The 16,134-nt window shown below is 42.0% G+C and overlaps 1 non-coding gene across 1 annotated transcript; it reads right to left on the reverse strand.

Moving 5' to 3' along the window:
- Nucleotides 1-15,387: 15,387 nt before the first annotated feature.
- On the reverse strand, nucleotides 15,388-15,506 carry LOC145405645 (5S ribosomal RNA). Its single transcript, XR_013898389.1, has one exon. It is a non-coding gene; the product is annotated as a 5S ribosomal RNA (ribosomal RNA).
- Between the last annotated feature and the right edge of the window lie 628 nt (nucleotides 15,507-16,134).

The following is a 16,134-nucleotide window of genomic DNA, read 5'->3' on the forward strand; positions in this document are numbered from 1 at the left end:
CGGAGGCTGGGAAGTGTAATTACCTAGCTGGGCATCCGATACACCCCAGCTCGCACAAATTAACGTCATTATCAGCCAAAAACCACGCAGGTTAATTACTACTGCCTGGGAGACCTATCGCAGCACCGGGTGTGAATGTGCGTATGTGTGTGTTGGTGCAAACGAATGTTTGTTTGTGTGTGTTTGTATATAAGAATGTGTATGTATATATGTATGTATAAATATAGGACTACATAATAGATAGATAGATAAATAGATAGATAGAGAGACAGATAGAAGCAGGGAGTCAGATGATGAGAGGTGTTGTGTCTGCGAGAATAATATTCATACAATTATGTTACTTTACAATATTATGTATTTCACTTAATTAACTTATAAGTTCATTATAATATGTATGTAGTATGTATTAATATGTTATAACTATTAAATGTCGATGGTACGCCATTTTTGCGCGGCCGAGCAAATATAGGACTACATAATAGATAGATAGATAAATAGATAGATAGAGAGACAGATAGAAGCAGGGAGTCAGATGATGAGAGGTGTTGTGTCTGCGAGAATCGAGCAGTGCTAAACATGCTTACACACTCTGACGCGAGGAATGCTTGAGACAGCGTCTAGTGGCCATATACACACATACACATATGCTCACACACAGGCTACGGGAACTTTCCATCCACGAGGAACACACGTGACACACCCCTGCTACACCAGAATTTAGGAAAGAGAGCTCAGACGGAGATTAGCCACCGAACAGGCAAGAGAGCAGTAGACAGGCCTCAGAGGAGACAGGTGACGGGAGAAGGGCTTGGCAATTTGAGAGAGAGACAGATAGCGAGACAGGGAGGTAGCTACCCGGGACTTATATTCGTTCCGTGTGAGGGACTTGTTAATATTCCCAAGACAAATAAAAATAGTCCCATACTATTCTTTACCTCTCCTGTCACTACATGACATTTGGTGGGGAAGCTACTACAAGATATAAAAGCCGCTCGACCACAAGTCTAAAATATACTTCTCTACAAGTAACTACAAAGTCTTTATGACATGTATGTATGTATGTGTGAGTGTGTGTGTGGGGGGCTGCGTTTGCACGCAGGCGAACGTGCATTACTTTCTTTGTGTGTTGGTACTGTGGAGATGTATGTTTGTGGGAGAGAGAGAGAGGAGTTGGATGTGTGTGTGTGTGTGTGTGTGTGTGTGTGTGTGTGTGTGTGTGTGTGTGTGTGTGTGTGTGTGTGTGTGTGTGTGTGTGTGTGTTTGTAAGCGGTGCATGTGTGTGGTAACATTTGTGGCTGTTGTTGAAGTGAGAGGAAAAGTTGTGATCTCATGTAAGTAGCAGGAAGTGAATGAATCAGTTTGTCTTTGTGTGTGTGTGTGTGTGTGTGTGTGTGTGTGTGTGTGTGTGTGTGTGTGTGTGAGAGAGAGAGAGAGAGAGAGAGAGAGAGAGAGAGAGAGAGAGAGAGAGACTGGTGATGGGAAGACGTCTCATTGTTTGTGTGGTAGGTGATGTGTATGACTGTGTGTGCCTTTGTATGGGGGTGGTGTTGAAGTCTGTGTTGGCGTCTGTGAAATGTCGATGTTTATGTACGTGTTTGTCTGTGTAGGAGGGAACTGATATGTGAGTGTTTGCGCGCGTTTGGATGAGTGAGTGGGGCTGAGGACGTTGGTTTGCTTGCATGAGAGGAGGAGGACACATTGTTCATACATGTATGTGTAGGTGAGGAAGTGGGGTGCATTTGCGTTTGCGAGGATGTATAAGTCTTCTATTACGTCTTGTATATGACGGAGGTCTGTGCAGAGCACTTTGTCACTGCCACTGTACATTGTACTGCAAGCACGATATTACTTTGCATTGCCACTGCATTGCAGCTGCATAACTTGCACCACTGGACTGTATTGCAAGCTGAATAACTGCAGCTGCACTGCACTGCACCGCATTGCATTGCATTTATCTTTAACTTTGTATATTGGAATAATTCTTTGTTACTTTTGTTTCGATGTCTTTTGTTGTGTATTGGTATCATTTACTTATTTGTGTATTTATCCGTTGATTTAATATATATATATATATATATATATATATATATATATATATATATATATATATATATATCTGTTGGCATAACGTTCTCCCTACGTGTCAAGTGGGGTTGGTGGAGGATTAGTGCCCCTCCCTGTAAAACAATTAACTCTAAGCCCTTGGCCACCCCGTTTGGGATACATGGCGTCTGGCAATGAATGAATGAATATATATATATATATATATATATATATATATATATATATATATATATATATATATATATGAAAGAAAATATTTTCTTTTTGAAGTATTAAGAATAAATACTGTTACTACTTTACTAATTTATTTTCATGACTGAATCAAAGTACATCACACCATTTTGACAAAGTGTGTAATAAAACTATTATCTCTATCAACGCATATATGGTTTAATCACAAATGAATATCCACAATTAATACAGCAATCACTACAGTACATCATTCCACTCATGGACTTGTTTACTCTCCAGTGTATGTAAACAGCCATAATTCACACAAATCAAGTTATATTACTTTAATGAACCATTCCAAAACAAAATGTTTTTGACATTTGATGGCTTAAGAGGTGACCTGCAAGCACTTACTACGTGCCAAACCATGCAGAAGTTTCTCTCACTGGGTGCACTGGTTGGCATGATACTAAGTGTGCTCTTGGCTAGCCTTGCTAAAGCTGGAAATTCTGCACCAATACTCTTTCCACCAGTCTAGGATATTGCTATAATTGCATGATGAGGTCGGAACAGACTTTTATTCCTCCAACTCACTCAGTGTAACTTCATCTTCAACCATGTCTTGAAACTAGTCGAACACACACGATCCTTTGGCTGATGGCTACTGGGGAGTAGGAACCTTATGTTTGGTCAGAGGCAGAATATCAAGTTCATCTTATATCCAGTCAAGTACCAGTTGTTTAACTTCTGGGGAAAGTGCACGCATACTCTTTGTTGCCATGTCAAACAAGGTGGCTTTCTTGTGAATCAGGCATGGGGCGAACTTGTTTTCCAGGTTAAATGGCAAAGACTTCAAAGCAGCTACTGCCACTGAATCCTCTTCTGATACCTGTAATCAGACAAGGCTGGTATTTGGTTAGATGGGAAACAATACATATGATTAGCTAATCTGGTAATATTTTGGCACTATCATTACTTTGTCTCAGTTTATTTTCAGATAACTTATTTCATGATCAAGGTGCAGGCCGAGTTAAGTTTTGAACAACTGAACATATACCAAGTATCCCTGGATTATATAATTTCAATTTTTATTAGATATAAAGAAATGAGCATGATCAATTGCATTTATCTCAAGTTTTCTCTTGAGCCTGGCGGTGGCATGGATGACGTGTTGAATAGTATTCTCTTTGTCCCCTTCCAGGAGCTTACCTGTGTCCCTAAAGGGCTGTAGGAGAGAAAGGATGCTGACAAGCAGATCCTGGACAAGAACTGTTATTCTTTTCTTTTCTTTTCTTTTGGCCTCTTAATGGTAAACTCTTTTATCAGAGTTCCATAATTATCCTGAATGGACTGTAACATGATATAGTTGGAATTCCAGCTTGTGTCAAAGCTTGCTTCAGGGAGGTATCCAGGTTATCTTGAAAGCCAGCTTTCTTCACATACCTGACTAGACATTTTGCAGATACAAGCAGTTGAAATATCGCTGTTGGGCAATTCTTTTGTTAAAGGGGTTGTATGAGGACACGTTTAATATATGCTCGACCAAGTTCAGTCTCTGTTCATCACGTAGGACATAAACAATATTTCTACCTTGGTCAGTTGTGAAATACGGCATTCCCTAGTAGTGAACAACTTATTCCAAACTAGGCAAAAGACTCCACCAGGTGGTCTTTTGCAGTGAAGTTAGTCTTTGGTTTTGACGAGTCAAAGTAGCAAGTACACATGACCCTACTTTTTTAAAACAAAATCCTCTGTGATGAAGTGGGCTCCAGTGGTGGAATATGATTGCAGGCGATAGCTGTCAGTCCACATGAATGAATTGAAGGCAACTGCTCCAGACTGCAAAGCCTCGTTTAGCTCAGCTACAAACTCCAAATTTGAAGATTCTGCAGTTGTTGCTGTGTGTCCACTGATAGTTGTTTTAATGAAACAACCTGGCATGTGGTAGCTCAGAATTTTGATGTTAGAGTTCAAATGCCTGAAAATGAAAAATAAAAGAGCTTTAGTAATGGTTGTTTATTAATTAATTTAACTCTCATTATCACATATTGCATAGTCACTACTTCCTCACAAAGACGTTTACATACAAGCTGAAAAAACTACACTACAACTTGCTTTATTTCAATTGTCAATGTACCCTTCAGTCATTTCCTACGTAATAAAACTCTTACAATAGAAAACAACAGCAACTGCTCTAAAATCTGCATGCCTACCAAGTAAGCTACTAAGCAGCTTCAGTGACACTACACAGACATGTAAAATTCTTGTAGCCTGAATGGTTAATCCTTGGATTGAAAATTAACTACCATGAATCACTCGCTGATCATGGTTGACATTATTTAAATACACAACAAAGGCACACAGTTTAAAGCATGCAATCATCCTCCACCCGGCTTGGCAAGGCAATACTTTAAATAGACTTACATTTTGAATGAGTTCTTTAAAGCCTTTTCAAGCAACACTGACAAAGAGCCTAATATCCCTACAAAAAAAAAAAAAAAAACTTGACGCATGCTCCAGTAATGGCATTCATCATCGATAATGAAGGAGCTTGTTTCTTGGGTGTAGATACTGGGAGTAGCAAGGTTAGTTCAGTGGTAATCTTCAACTTATGGTTAACCATATTTGCCGTATTTGTAGATCTACCTATGTGTTTGAATATATGATATTTCTTCCATGCAGAGAAATCTAAATCACCATTTTAACCATCAGTCACTGTACCAAATGCTTTCCACGCTTCAGATTTTGCAGCACTTACATATCATAACTTTAGTTCACCTGAATGAAGTTTATGAGTAATAACAGAATTATCCAATGTAAAGGTACCCTAAATGTAACCATGTGCATCTCACTGACATACAGGATGATTTGTGATTAATCCTTAACAGCATCACAATATACTATACAATATACCGTAGCAGAGAGTGAAGCCACATCTCCATTTCATTACTCTTTGGTAATTAGATGACAGCTGTATTTAAAAAGAAACCATATCATGTTTTCATAGCCATAATCGCTCGAAAAGGACAACTGAAATTTATAGAAGGTGAGATAATTACTTGCAACGATCCAAAATGTAAACAATTGCAATTACCGTGCTATGATTCCACTTAGCCAATAAGAAGCCACATCATCAAAATTATCTAACTGCTTATTGATACAGTGATTAAGAGCTGTGTGTATACTTTACATGTTTTGAGGTGTTCAACGTGATGTTTGTAAGAGAAGGTAACATATTCTCACAACTGCATGACATGCAAAGACTGACATGTGTGCTGTTATCTAATATCTGGTAACTTTTGTGTTTTAGTGTGTAAAAAAAATATGACCAGCATTCTTTTAAATTAGGTAAATTATATAATCATCATTATAACAGTATTAATAATAAATATGATGCAATATGGATAAAAATTCGTTATATAGTGGCATTAAGGAATAAGGAATTACTTATAGTAATGCAGTGAAAATACACAGCTCTATATATAATATAGTTGGACAAAAGCCTTCATTGCGACTGTGGTGTGTTGCCTGTACTGCCACTGCATTGCAGCTGCACAGTTAGCATTGCCACTGCACTGCAGCTGCACAGTTAGCACTGCCACTGCACTGCGACTGCAGAGAAATTTAACAACAACACTGCAACTGGACTGAGACTGCGTGCCAGTCACTTCCACTGCACTGCAATACATGCAGCGCAGTGCCACTGCACTGTGCAGTGTTCTGGTGTATGATGTCACACAAAGACGGTTGCAAAGCTCGGCTCCACGCACTCTTTAAGCTTTTGGTTAAAATACATTATTCATCATTGAAGGACGTATTAGATTTAAGAAAAAGGATTAGTAAAGATGTCTGCTACTTTGAAGCAGGCTACTTCTTCCTACATAAGTTAGTGAAATTCTTCAACAATAATTAACCTGAGAGACCTGAGCTACCTGCTGATCCTCTTGTATCTCTGAGGCAGCAGGTACACAAGAATCATAAGCTTATTTCTTGTAGTTGTGTAGCTTCAAGTACGTTTTTAACCAAACCATCGTCATGCTCCCAGTTCAAAATAGAATGTGCGCTTTCGCAGGGTGTTGTACTCCTGTGCTCTAGCCTACCACCCACCAGCATTCCTACCTATCATGTCCACTCCTTTCCATCAAACTATGTCGACCCTCACCCCTTGACATCGAACTTCCGTAACTTACATTTTCCCCCTGCCAACGTCACCACTCATTAAGCGCACATCTTCAAACGATGTACTCACCCCGCTCTGCCTCACCCACCCACCACCATCTTAGCCCATGAAGAGAAGAGAGAAACCTGTATTTTACACAGGAAAAATCATCTGAGAAATTACCAATATGCCAGGAATCAAACCCGGGACTCTCATGTGAGAGCCAGGCAGCATACCACTACACCACGACCAGGTAAAAGTTAACTTACGTTGTCACAATCTTGTAACCAACGTCCCTCCGCCCCCACTGTGGGCCTTACCGGGTGAGTTAACCCCCTGGCACTGGGGCAAGTAGATGCTTTTAATCTATCCCAAGCACTTACGGCTTGGGATAGATTAAAAGCATCTACTTGCCCGAGTGCCAGGGGGTTAACTCACCCTCTTCAGGCCCACAGTGGGGGCGGAGGGACGTTGGTTACAAGATTGTGACAACGTAAGTTAACTTTTACCTGGTCGTGGTGTAGTGGTATGCTGGCTGGCTCTCACCTGAGAGTCTCGGGTTCGATTCCCGGCATATTGGTAATTTCTCAGAAGAGATCTTAGCCCATGCCACGCACACCTTCTGCCTACTCCACCCCTTTCGTTGTTACTGTATGTGTCCGATCGTGGGCATTGGCTTTGTAGCTCGTTCCCTCGTCCCAGTAGCCTTCCTTATGTGCCTTCCATCTACTTAAGTCACCAGTTTTGTTCTCCAGCTTTTACCATATTCCTTACTGGTCTACCTATAAAATCTTTCGTCACAGTATGTATTTACTCCTGCATGTCTTACCATCCAAAACCATCCGCCGAGTGAATCTCGATTTTGGATGAACCGGATTGGATGCTGAGGACCTGAATGAAAGTTAAGCTGTTCTAATGGGTCTATAGCATGTGTACTTACATGGTTACGAAATGACTTAACTGGATCTGGAAACACACACACACACACACACACACACACACACACACACACACACACACACACACACACACACACACACACACACACACACACACACACACACACACACACACACACACACACACACACACACACACACACACACACACACACACACACACACACACACACACACACACACACACACACACACACACACACACACACACACACACACACACACACACACACACACACACACACACACACACACACACACACACACACACACACACACACACACACACACACACACACACACACACACACACACACACACACACACACACACACACACACACACACACACACACACACACACACACACACACACACACACACACACACACACACACACACACACACACACACACACACACACACACACACACACACACACACACACACACACACACACACACACACACACACACACACACACACACACACACACACACACACACACACACACACACACACACACACACACACACACACACACACACACACACACACACACACACACACACACACACACACACACACACACACACACACACACACACACACACACACACACACACACACACACACACACACACACACACACACACACACACACACACACACACACACACACACACACACACACACACACACACACACACACACACACACACACACACACACACACACACACACACACACACACACACACACACACACACACACACACACACACACACACACACACACACACACACACACACACACACACACACACACTTTGGCTCGAGTCTGAACACGGGAGATACGAAGTAAAAGAATTAATCTAACACTAACTACATTAGGTTATAGTAACACGAATGAATATTGAGATCATACAACATTCTATCCTGACGCCAATACCGGTAGAGGGATATGCCCGCTGAAGATCATGCCGGTATGATTCATTTACGCGGTTGAAGAGCGTGCTCTGGACAGTGTTTGTTGCAGTTTTTCCTCAATCCTGGACATGGTTGGCCCAGCAGGGTCGTTGACCCCAGATAAGCAACTGCCCAGATGGGATTGTCCAAAAATTCTCTATACCTTTGATGTTGTGTCTGCGTCAGTGTGGCATCTGCTGTGCAGTGGTCCATGATGTGTGCTAAGTTGTGTGGGCCTATTCTACAAGCAGGGAGCGTGACATCTGTAAATCCACCCAACCCAAATCTAAGCTGGTAAATGATGAAGGCTAGATTATGTTTTAATTTAAGCCTAGTTAGGTGATCTCATTATTGGAGTGTCTGCAGGCGGTATGTTGTTGAAGCGGGTCTGGTTATGTTTGTGTAGGGGTTTCTTTTATGTGCTAAGTTGTATTTTGTGGCTCTAGCATGTATGCCATACAATGACAGGGGTGTTGTGTATAGACTGCCACGTAAACTTGTATGCCTCTCATGTCAAGATGTTCTTTCAAAGGGAGTAATTTAGATTCAATGTGTATGTGAGCTGTGGGAGTGGTACTCTCGCAGTCAGGGGTGATGCAAAAGAATGTTATCTGTATGGTCTACAAGTTGTTATAGTAGATGCTAGGATGGAGAACCAAGCCGGAGGGGCACAGTACGTCACTGATGTATTGTTATCTCCCGTCCTTAGCAAGACGACGTTATTTCGTTCTTGTCGGTGTGTCTATGTGTGTGTTTGTGTTTGTTGCCAAAATACCTCGAAAAGTTGTGGAAGAATTTTCACCAAACCTTCAGGAAATAACTATGCAGATGTTCAGAAGCCAATCGCATTTGTATGGGTTTGATAAAAAATGACCGAATGCCAGCCGCCATATATTTATTTATTATGGATTGGGTTTTCGGGATGAGCGGTGACTGAATTCCATAGAGCTTTGCGAATTTTCTTCAAATTTGGTTTGAAAGTAGCTTGCACCGTCGCCAACACCATATTTTAGAGAGTAATTAGAATTCGGCTCTTGAATGCTTTTGTTTCATTTAGTAAGAGGGGTGTTTCTTGTTGTTTCCAAAAGTCTGTCCCTATAACTGATCAGAGTCTGTTTAGCCTGGGTGTGCACCGTCTCTTCATGTCGTGTATGTGGTCTTTGGAAGTGAATCCAGTCGTATGTCACTCCAAGTTTCTTAGTGGAAAGGATGTGTGGCACGGGTTCCATTGCTGAAGATGATGTTTGGGGTGCACCTGTGCTTATGGCTAATGTTTCTGATGAATGAAAGGGTGGAACGGCTGGAACGATCATCAGCCTAATTTCCTTGGCCCATGCCTGAAGGGTGTCGAGACATTCTTGTTGCAATTACAGACTGTGTCTGCAGTGTGGTGCGAGGTTGCAATGGTTGTCATCTGTATACAAGGCAGTGTTTGTGGACAGCTGGGGTGTCAGAATGTCATGCAAGCACAGTATAATTTGAAAAGGTGGATGAAAAAATAGAGCCCTGAGAAACTGTTAGGCAAGTTTCCTGTTCATGATGACTTGCTGGTGGACTGCAGTACAGGCTTGTTTAGCAGATTAGTAGTTCACAAACCAGCGTCTGGTGTAGTAGTAGTAGTAGTTGTTGTTCCCTAGGAAGTCTGGCTGAACAGCCCCGAGTCCCTTAGGAAGCCCATGGCCGAGACCGGGCTTTCCCACAGAGCTCTCAAAGAGTGTATATTGTGTTGTTGGCGTAGGTGATTGTTTGCAGTGCAGTCTTCCATAATGTGCTTAATAGTATGGGATGCTGTGTTGCATCCTGAACAGGCATCAGCGACGGAGTCATCCAGCCTCTTCTGGTAGCTGGATGGTGCTCACATCTCAGCCTGGCCAGGTGGACCCTGTCCTCACGAGGGAGATAGGATTCAGAAGGGTGGATGTCAGGAGGCCGTGCATGCAGCTGTGTGTTGTCTTTAAGTGACTGAATGGAGCGGTGAGTGATCTGAGTGTCGATATGCTTCTGGAAGCTGGTCTGAGGTGGGCGAGGGGGGAGAGATGACAGTATTTGTGTATGATATCGTGTGCTGGGTGTTGTTTTGATGTTCCTTGGTGTGGGTGGATGTGCTGCCATGTACTGTAGTGGATGTTGTGGGTTTGTGGAGGCTGCAGCAAGTAACTGGGTGCCTCACATGTCTAGGTGATCCTTGACTTAGAGGACTTTGGTTTCTTGATGTAGGTGGTCTGTGGGTGTAGTAGCTGTGCAGCCTGTGATTATTTTTAGGGCCTGGTTCTGTATGGTCTGTAGCGTTTGGTGTTGTTCTCCATGTTTGAGATATAGATTTTAGTGATTAGTGTTCGTCGGAGGATAACACCAAAGCATTTACTTATGTCTATAGTAAAATATGTACGTTGTGCAGGTCAGACAAAGTTGACGGCATCAGATATGCTGGTAGGTGTTTATGGAGTATGGATAATGTGCTAAGTCGTATTATGAGTCCGAATGAAGAATGGTGTACCGGATCTTTGTTTAAGTATGGTGATAATTGTCCATGTGTCCAAATGTTGGGAATGTCTGAATGAAGAATGGTGTACCGGGTCTTTGTTTTAAGTTTGGTGATAATTGTCCATGTGTCCAAATGTTGGGAATGCTATCTTGTGTATATGAGTAGTTGCTGATGTTTGTGAGGGCCTGGATTTCGTGTGGTCTTAAATGTTTCATGTTGATGAGGCTCCGACGAAGCTGGAATTAAACTTGGGGCTACGGAAGCATGTCAAGGCAGTAGCTCCGAATGAAGTATGATCCATCGTTTTGGATTGGTGTTAAGAACCTTCCCTGATGCCCTTTGCAAGATCCTGGAGGCAGTGCTAAAATGTGTCAACTTTGTGAAATCAGAAAATCTGAACTTTCATCTTTTCCAGAACTCTGTGAAGTCACGGATTCAGATAATGAATCCCTCCTCTTTTACTCCGAAGTGTGATGGTTCTCCTAGGACAATGTTGCGAACAGAGTATTTGAGCTCTGTAGAAAACGTACACTTTTCCTGGAAATGAAAGGGAAGGGTGATCTATTAAGTCTATTCATCCAGGCACTGTGGGAGTCACGTCTTGCATACCTGGAAGACATTTCGGAGCAGATAAACCGGCTGAATCTCAAGTTACGAGGCAAGGACAGAAAGTATTTCACCTCATGAGCTGTGTGCGTGCATTTCTTCACAAACTCCATAACTGGCAAAAGAAAGTATGTGCTGAAAAATGTTGCCAAGTTGGAAAATCTTTCAAATGTTCTTGATGAGGCTGAGGAGTATCACCAACGTGACCCGTCACTCAAAAGCGAAATAATTCAGCACTTGAAATCCTTGGAATGTGAGCTCACAAGATACTTCCCAGAATTGAAGGAGGAAGAAGGGAAATTGGTGAGGAATCCTTTCTTTGACACTCTTGATATTGCTGTCACTCCCGATGTTGTTCAGGACGAATTCCTTGACCTCAAGAATGATTCTGCTGCCAGAGACCATTTTGAAGAACAATCTCTGTTCTGGTGCCGCATATAGCAGTCATATCCGAAGGTTATTGAAATCGCAATTAAAGGCCTCCTGCCATTATCCACAACATATATATGTGAATCTGGTTTACTTACCTTCTACACATAAAAAGTAAAAGCCGAAACCGGTTGGATGTTGACCTAGATAATGAAATGTGCGTTATCAGTGACTCAACCTTGAATCAGTCGACTGACTGAAAGCAGCGTCATCCATCCGACTGACATGTAACAAAATATGCATTCTGACTGACAGTTGTAAGCATTAAAATAAATGGAGAGGACCAAAACAGTTTTTTTTCCATCATTATTTGTGAAGGGCTAGAGAGAAACTGAAGGGGGGCTACGAGGATGTTATAATCCTCCAGAGTGGGGAATGAAGTGAAAATGTTTGAGAATCATTGATATAACCGGAAAAAAGTATGAGGTACTCGTCTTATATCCGATTCCGCTTTAACTCTATCAGTTGACTTTGCTCGTTAGGTAGACACAAACTATTGACGGGGTTAATAAAGTCTTCATCCGACCCCTTCGGTCAAAACAACCATCAGGAAGTTGTAAGAATATAGTTAAATTGACATCCACTAAATTAAGGGGTCAAGCTGAACATGACGTTAGAATATTTTTTCTATGATAATTCCTTACCATTTGCTGTTCTTATTATAAAGTTACGTTGATACTAAAATGTCACATATCACTTGGTATCAATCGGATATTGTGCTTTGAAATAAATCCCGAATTAAACGTGCAATTGGCTTAAAAATATGTCAGTAAAGATATTACCCTCAAAAGTGCATTTTTTATTCAATCACTTGAAAATGGGGAAATATATTTCGGCGGACCTATCTGGGCCATTGGGTGAACACAGTTTATATTACTGCTAATCAGCTAAACAAGGGGTGACTAAAACAAACAGCGTTTAGTTAATTCCAGTCTTTCCCAACACCGTAATACGCAAGTCAAATTAAAATTCAGGTCTCTAACAGTACTACTGGATGAACACGGACAAAGGGGAAACAATCTAAGCCATATCATGGGAGAAGGAACAAATATACTAGTGGCACTGAAATCTTTGTGAAAAAAAAAAAAAGTCTACTCCATCAGAGTTAGTATGACTGAAGGTTATTGTGATATCCGTTCACCTAGGCCCAGCAGTCCTCTTGCATGCCACACACACTTTCACGTTCGTTCGTTGGAAGATTCCCTGCACATATAGTGCAGGCCGGGCCATACATTAGCCCAGTCAGTGGTGTATGGGCTGATTAAAAAAGAGTAAGTGGGGAGAACAGGACCTGGGGAATGCCCAGCACACACGTCCTGTCTCCTGACTGGCTTTGTGGTGTGTGGGCACACTTTCACATGTCATTATCTAGTTTCTACTGCCTAACTGAATACATGGTAGTGATGTCTCATTCAGGACTGGTGTACAGTAACTGCATAAGCGGAAGTAATTTTATGAAATGTTAGTGGGCCGTGGGAAGGATCAATACATTTGTTTTACCGAAATTCAAATTCGTAGACTGTTCCTTGCACCCATCTTGGAATCAAACTTGCGTCCTTCCATACAACAGATAATATGTCTCACCTGACCATCACCTGCCCCAGTGCAGTATTTTTAAATGCTCGTAATTAAGTCGTAAAGATGCTAGGCAACTGTGCTAAAGGTAAAAGTAGGCTACATGAGAGGCTGGAAGAGCCAGAAAGGGGCCTACATGGCAAGGGGGTTGAATTATATCACTGTGATAACGTCATATTTCAGTTTTGTTGTCTCCTGACAACTTTAGTTATACTAAAGTAAATTTTGTGCATCAGAGGCTGATGTAACATCATTGTCCCTTTCACGACTATAGGTTCCTTATTATCCTGAAAAAGTAACGTCTAGTGACTGTTTGAGAAAGCTAAAAAAAAAAAAAATGTCATCAGATTAAAGGCGTAAAGAGAGCAAGGATGTCGCACAACTAGCAAGGTTTTGGAGTACTGTAGATGAAAATTACCAGAGGTTGCCAACCGAGGAGTGAGAACATGGTTGCCCATGTGGGGAGAATGGGTGACGAGAGGCTGATGAAGATATTCATTAGGCGTGCTGAAGAGAGAGAGAGAGAGAGAGAGAGAGAGAGAGAGAGAGAGAGAGAGAGAGAGAGAGAGAGAGAGGTGTTTGCGTTTGTAATAACGAGAGCCCTATATGGATCAGTGTGAATGGAGACGAACTGCTGTGTGAAAGAGAGAAACGTTATTGACAGGAAAGCAAAAAAAAAAAAAAAAAAAAAAAAAACGTAAATTTCGTTGAACGACGGTACACACTCCCGTGTTTGGCGACCATTTCACTCAGGCAGGTAACTTTAATATATATATATATATATATCTATATATATATATATATATATATATATATATATATATAGATATGTGTGTGTGTGTGTGTGTGTGTGTGTGTGTGTGTGTGTGTGTGTACTGGATAAGGGGTGCTATATAAAAAACGGCAAAGACAGTCCTTTAATACTTCTTCTTCGAAGCGTAGGAAGGACTGAGGCTAGAGAGCTAGGCTGTCGTAGCTGAGATCATTTAAACCGTAGGAGACCTCCCTACATTCCTTGCAGCGTTTAGACGTACATAGACCTCCTGGTGCCTTTTAAAATTTGAACCATGGCGAGTTAGCACAAGTTCACCTTCGGTTTCAGACCTGTGCCAACCATGGCAGAGAGGCGTTACACACACACACACACACACACACACACACACACACACACACACACACACACACACACACACACACACACACACACACACAGGTATTGTGAACAAAATAATTATTCATGTACTCTCCATAATCGAAAATATTTTCCACCACTAAACAATTTTTTTCCTATGATTTGTACTTATTCATCATAATAAATATACACACGCGACAGCTTTCAATAAATAATCAGGCATTGATTTCATCATGAAACAAACTTTCTGCTTCCATTATTTACATAAATAGACACAGCGGTGGTGTGAGGCTTGCCTCACCGCATTTCCTCCCCCCTTTTCTCTACCACATCCCTTTCTCCATTCCACTACATTTCCCACTATAACAGATTTTTTTTTCCTGTGATTTCTGCTTTTCCATTATAACAAACACACGAAAACTTCAACAAAAATACAAGACACTGACTTCATCATGAAACAAACTTTCTCCTTCCAATATTCACGTAAATAGACACAACGGTGGTGCGAGACACCGCTCTGCATTTTCTCCTCCCTCCCTTCTCCACTTCCTCCCTTTCTCCACTCCTTACCCCCTCTTCCATCTCCTCATCCGTGCCAATATCCCCGTCTCCAGGATCGTCACTACCCTCTGAACCATTCCCATCATTGGAAATAGCAGATGAACGTACAGGGGGAAACGATGGGCACGCAGTAGAGGACTCACATGATCTACCCTCCTCATCATCATTCGTTCATTGCCAGACGCCATGTATCCCAAACGGGGTGACCAAGGGCTTAGAGTTAATTCTTTTACAGGGAGGGGCACCAGTCCTCCACCAACCCCACTTGACACGTAGGGATGCCAACAGCATCTGGTGTTCCCAGGCGGTCACCTACCCAAGTACTAACCAGACCCAACGTTGCTTAACTTCGCTGATCGGACGGGAAGCGGTGTACTCAACGTGGTATGGCCGTTGGCGACGCATAAATATTGACACTCAACATGGCGGTCGTTTTCCTCACAGGAAGAGTCACTTTTGCCACTCATAATTGGTGATAATGTCACTTCGAGTTCTCTCTCTATCGCACTATCACTAAGGCCTTTTCTTTTCTGGCCTTTGGACTTCATTGGTGTTGGTCAGTGGCTGCGAGAGCTTAGCCGAAGATCCAGACACGGGGCAAACTTTTTCACTAGGTCTATTCATTACGGAGGTATGCAGGAAACTGAAGAGTGACTCATATGCATGCAGAAGGGTTGCCAGTGGCTGCGTTTGGTGAAAATAACCTGCGGAATGTTCAAACAATGCTGTGAAACACTAGATCATGTATACATACCACCCAGACGTCCGTGGGTTGTCACGTATACAATCATGTCACTCGGACACGATGGTTTAATCCCAGTTGCCCATCTGCCTTATGACCTGTTGCTCATGGACCAGATATACCCGTCCAAATACCACCTGATAACAATGAAAACATACATAGTACTACTAATCAAGAAAACAGTGACAACAGAGATGATGTATACTTCTAGTGTGTTAGTGATAAACTGATAACACAGAACATCAAATTCTTTTATATAATATAAATTATCTGGGACAAGACTT

This window comes from Coenobita brevimanus, chromosome 67 (genome assembly GCF_032717465.1).
Source record: "Coenobita brevimanus isolate Jiangsu-jjx chromosome 67, ASM3271746v2, whole genome shotgun sequence".
NCBI lineage: Eukaryota > Metazoa > Arthropoda > Malacostraca > Decapoda > Coenobitidae > Coenobita > Coenobita brevimanus.